The sequence below is a fragment of the Hipposideros armiger genome, unplaced genomic scaffold (genome assembly GCF_001890085.2).
Source record: "Hipposideros armiger isolate ML-2016 unplaced genomic scaffold, ASM189008v1 scaffold_305, whole genome shotgun sequence".
NCBI classification, from domain to species: Eukaryota; Metazoa; Chordata; class Mammalia; order Chiroptera; family Hipposideridae; genus Hipposideros; species Hipposideros armiger.
This window is the reverse complement of record NW_017731655.1, coordinates 25,988-31,565: the sequence shown is the minus strand read 5'-3', so window position 1 is coordinate 31,565 and position 5,578 is coordinate 25,988. Positions and strand designations below refer to the sequence as shown.

The 5,578-nt window shown below is 38.4% G+C and overlaps 1 protein-coding gene across 2 annotated transcripts in view; it reads left to right on the top strand.

The window, feature by feature from the left end:
• BZW2 (basic leucine zipper and W2 domains 2) overlaps nucleotides 1-5,578 on the top strand; it is a 37,248-nt gene that overhangs the window by 8,743 nt on the left and 22,927 nt on the right. The window contains exon 1 of one of the 2 annotated variants that reach the window (XM_019659896.1): nucleotides 2,825-2,923. The exons of the other annotated variant lie outside the window; for it this stretch is intronic. The gene's annotated coding sequence lies outside the window, so the exon portion shown is untranslated. Of the gene's footprint in view, nucleotides 1-2,824; nucleotides 2,924-5,578 lie in introns of those variants that run through there. 2 annotated transcript variants of the gene reach the window in all.

The following is a 5,578-nucleotide window of genomic DNA, read 5'->3' as shown; positions in this document are numbered from 1 at the left end:
GGTAGGGTTTTGGAAATGTTATAATGAAAATTTTATCATGATGCCTTTATATCTTCTTACGGAAGATTTAGAGGAACTAGTTAATTCATAGTGCTGTTTTTTTCACAATACAATTCCGTCGAGCTTTGATCATTCTTTCCTTATAGGGTAGTTGCTTAGAACAATTTATATTTCCACTATTAATGTCTCTCACTGGAAAATACAGCTGTAAATTTTTGAGGAGAGAACTGTTACTACATTTTATGCTTGTTAAGAAAGATTTTTGTTCTTTTATATCAATAGGGGTAAGAATGAAGGGGATATGAATATAACAGTAATCTTTGTATTAGAGAAAGGAATATTTGATTTTATTTAGAAACATTTTTCTTCTATAGGCTATCTTATTTTACAGCTTTAATGTTTTTTTCCAATTATTGTGAATACTAAAACTTACACAGAATTTACTAGGAGATATAATGAAGCTTTTTGTAGAGGCTGAGTGATTTTGATTATAGAGAGGTTGTTACAAAATCATGATAAGGATATTAAAGAAGTTAATGTTATTCTGGGAAACAAATTATGTAGTGTTATTCTAGGCATGCATTTAGTTTATTGCTATATAGTGTTAATAATTTACTCTTTTAGAGAGCAATTTAATTATTTTTGCTTGTTTTGAGAGAAGGGGGCTACAGTGTTATCAACCCAAATGATTCCTGGATATGACAATATTCTGTAAAAGATTTTATGATGTTTGTTCTTGCAGTTTTAGTTTTAATGGAAAGGAAAATAGTATAGAATCCTGGGCATTTTTTTAGTTTGCTTTTTTATGGTCAGTTATTTCACTCATTTGGAATATAAAATAAAAGGTAATTCTTGAAACTTAACAACTAAACACAAAGCACTTGATGGGAATGTTGCAGCAAAGTGGCTGAATTATGTTATGAGTTTTGTGTGCTAGTGTAGTTCTGTCTTTATGAAACACTTTATCCTTGTGGGATGATATGGCTGCCCATAATTTTTTATTATCTTAGAATCTAAAGTCTTTTTTTCCTCTATTGTTTTAAGTGAAACTAACTCCACACAGAGATTTTCACTTGTCTTTTTCTTTCCTTTCCTGCTATAGCCACGTGGTTTTGAAATTTGGGCAAAATGCCCCTCAGAGCTACTTGATTTGAAAAATATTAACACAATGATTCCTATTTTGGGATGTATTTTTTTACCTTTTTATCAAATTTAAGTGCATCTGGCCATAAAGAATGCTTTAGAACTGGGTTGCCCAGCATAATAGCCTCTAGACATGGTGGCTATTTCTATTTTAATTTTAATTAATGAAAATTAAATAAAACTAAACATTTAGTTCCTGAGTCACACCAGTGACATTTCAAGGGCTCAGTAGCCACATGTGTCTGGCAGCTACCTTGTTAGTGCAGCTAGAGGACACTTCCACCATCACAGACAACTCCGTTGGCTACACTGCCCTAAGATGAGGATTGGCAAACTACGACCTGGGGAACAGTTTAATCTAACACTTGTTTTTGTAAGTAAAGTTTTATTAGAATGCAACCATGACCACTTGTTTCCCTGGTATCAATGGCTGCTTTCAGACAGTAACAGCAGACTTGAGTAGTTGGAACAGACCACGTGGCTTGCAGAGCCTAAAATATTTTCTTTCTATCCCTTTTTAGAAAAAGATGGTGACCTCACTTTAAAGTATCCATATTTATAAAGTTGAGGTTGTTTGAATAGCATAGCTATTATATGTAGAGCGTCTATGTGTACTATAACAGGTTATATAAGGCAATTTATCATAGTTCAAAGATGAGCCAGACCAGAAAAACAGAGTAACAGGCCAAAAGTCTGGGTTGCTAGGTGAGAACAGTCCTCCCCTTCTAGGGACACGTAGAAGGCAAGTCCTTCTCTGGTAGATCAGAGTCGTTCCAAAAAGGAGAGCATTAAGGAAGAATACCAGGCAAGACAAGACGCGAATGATCAAGGTGGGCTGGGCAACTGGCAGAGTTAGTACACAGTTACCATGAGACTCATCTGGGCCGCTGTCCCATTGTCACCTTTGGACCCAGAGTCTGATTGGGGGATGTGAGTGATGGAATCTGCAAAGGACACAAGGATAGTTAGAAACTTAAGAGTGAAATTGGGTGAAATTTATCTAATATGTTAGACCTAAAAATCTTTCAATTAAACTTCTCAATTTAGACTTAAATAAGAATTTATTCCAAAATGTTTATTTCGTTAATAGAGTACCTGGTTTCTCATTTTTGATTGATTGGCTCACTCTGGTTTTTTTATGGTCTTCTTTTATCTTGTGGAATATCCAAGGAAGTTAGTCTATTAAATAAGATGTGAAATACTTAAATCCATTTTCTCTGAGCATTTTGCATGCAATTTTTGAAAAAGTTTTGAACCATTTTGGTGGCCCATGAGCTTATTTGTTTGGCCTTTGTATGTTTGGCTTATAGTTGCTGTTTTTTTAATGAAAGCCAGATCATGATGTACAGATTGTACCCCAGACGAATTTGTCTTTGAGAATTCTGCTAAATTCTGATGAAAGTGTGTGTGTGTGTGTGTGTGTGTGTGTGTGTGTGTGTGTGTGTGTATTTTGAATTAGTTGACTTCAAGTTGTAAATTGTAATGCAATCTAATAAAAGCAAGCTTTTGACATGGGCCCAATAGAACTGCCTTTGCTGCTTTTCCTTTGTGCCTTTCCTGGGTTTGAGCTAGCAGTTTCTTGTTCAAAGTGCCCTTGCTTGCCTTGGCCAGGGCTTCGGTGAGTGCCTTATAAAGGCTGACCCTCACTGGCGCAGATTATAATGTAGCAGGGAGAGCTAAATTTAGAGGGAGGCAAGCCTGTGCTCCAAATAGTAACAGCTTAAAGGATAGAGACCGTTGGTGGACAGAATATCTTCATTTAGTCTTTCAATACCAGTAGGTGAGTCTCCGTGTGTGTTTTCATTTTTGGTGTTGTGTACATCAAAATCTTTGCATACTGTTTTATGTTTACCTGTTATTGTGTTATTTTCCACAAAAAAAAATATATTGGGAGTGTGAAACGTAAACCCACATAACTAACGAGGCTGTGAAGAACCAAACTTTTCTGTTTAGAGTTGAAGAAAGCATGGACGGAGCTAACGATTTTTAAAACNACACACACACACACACACGTCAGGGTCCTTTTTTTTTTAAGATTTTTTTTAATTGGGGAATTGAGGGAGTGGAACTGTGTTGGGGAATCAGGGAAGGGGAACAGACAAGCTGCTATCCTTTTGTTCTTCAGTCTAGTTGTGGAGGATATTGCTTCACTGGCCCAAGTTGGCACCATCATTGCGCTCTTCCCGGGTGAGGCAGCCGCTTGCCGGCCATTGGACGGCTACTCACAGCGGCTCACGACAGCTCACAAAAGCTCACACCAGCTGCTGGCCCGCCCCACTGCAGCCTATGCCATCACTGGCAACTCAAGGCAGCCCAGCTCAAGGTCGAGCTGTTGTTCACCATCTTAGCTGTAGAGGGCGCCGCGTCACTGGCCCTCATGAGGGATCTGAACCGGGGCCCTGCTGCTCAGAGCTGGTGTCCCAAGCCAACTCCTAACCAACAGGCCACTCAGCCGGCCCTCAGGGTACATTTTGCATACATTGACTCTTGCATGATCAGTTTTTGGTACGGTGATTGCAAAATGGTGATTTTTCTGTTTCCTTCTCTATTGTTTAATTGGTAGTCTATGCAAAAGCTTTCTTTTCTACCCAGTTACTTCCTTTTCACTTGTGCACTGATAAATTCGCTTTTGATTTTTTTGTTTTTAAAGCAATTCCGTATTTTCAGATACAAGATGTCCCAGAATCGCATGGAATCTTTCCTGCTCCAACCTTGCAATCATCCATTTATGCAAGCTTAGTATCTTTTAGTAGGAAATGATATTTAGATCCTGTGGCATTTCTTTTTATGCACGAATAATATTATTACTTATGACCTTTTGAAATTGGTTTGAGCTTCAGACGAGGCTAAAGATTTTTTATTTAAACATATACAACTTTCTAATTATAAAAGTTATATATACTTATATTATAGAAAATATGAGCAAGTAAAATAAGCGGAATGAAATGTCCCTTGATCCCAACTGCCCGTGTTGACCACTGTTGAGTATTGGTGTCTTTTATGTAGCTAAGATCCTATCGTGTATATAGAATTGATTTTTTTTCCTGTTTCTACTTATCATATCGTTTCCTCCAAGTCATAAAAATTGAACAATTGTATTTTTCAATCATATATGGCATTTAAAGTCCCTTTTTTCCTTACTGTCTCTTTATTCATGCCTGCCGTATCCGGGAGGAGAGAAAGTTCTGTCTGCTGGAGCTCAGCTTCCTTGCTTTCTTCCTCCTCTTCACATCTCGCATTGTTGCCTATTTCCCGCCCTCCCTTTGGATATCGGAGGATGTCAAATTATCAGCGTGGAAGTACATCAATTAGTATCAAAGACTGTGGGAAGCCTTTATTTTGTATACTAATTATACTTTTTATTTTAGCTATGACAAGCTACTCGGTGGTAGATCTGTGTTCTCGAAACTTGACTTCAATGTTTGGCCAACAGAAACAAGTCATTCGAGGAAATATCCGCCTGGTTGCTGCTGCACTGTGTTTAGACCTGTGCATATGACTTTTAACTCTAGAGAGCAAGGGTCGTGTCTGGTTTTGTTCACCATTGTTTCTTCTTTAGTTCAGGGTTTTCCAACCTTGTCACTACTGAAATTTTGGACCCAATAACCCTTTGTTGTGGGGCTGTCCTGTGCAGTAGATTGTTTAGCAGCATCCCTGGTCTCTACCTATTAGATTCCAGTAACACCCCCCTTCTCCGTGCCATGACAATCAAAAGTGGCTCCAGACATTGCCGGTGTCCCCTGGGCAGCAAAATAACCCTGAAGTGAGACCACTGCTCTAGTACAATGCCTGGCACACAATAAGCACCCCCAAAATAATTGCTGGATTAGTAAATATACTTAAACCACTGCTGGACATTTCCTTGTTTTAAGCCACCATTTCCCCTAAATTCTCATAATTGACAATTTGAAATATTACAGGTATGCAATCTTTACCAAAATCCTGTTGTCATGTAGACAGAAGTTCTAAGGGTCTTAATTTATCTAAAAGAGAGAGATTTTAGGACATTTTGCTATTAAAATGCCCTGAAACATTATATTTGAGGGATGGGTTACAGTGTGTGTAGTTTATGGGTGTTTGTGTCTTTCAAACTGTTGAGAGACATAGAATGACGTGAGCAAGATTAAACCATCTGGAAAGGTGAATGAGCCTGGTGAGTTGGTGGGGAGGAAAGATCTGGAAAGATTACACCTGGGGCAAATGGAAGGCCCAGAGAGGGAATGTGCAAGCCTTAGGGGACTTTGATTTCTATGAAGAGGTTGTACACTAACACTTAAAATGTAATATTTGGAATATTTGTGTTTTTATTAATAGGGAAGCAAAAAAATCAGCATTTAGAAATAAGATAGGGGGCCGGCCGAGTGGCGTGATGGTTAAGAGCTGGCTTGGGACGCCAGAGGGCCCCGGTTCAGATCCCACATATGAGGGCCAGTGA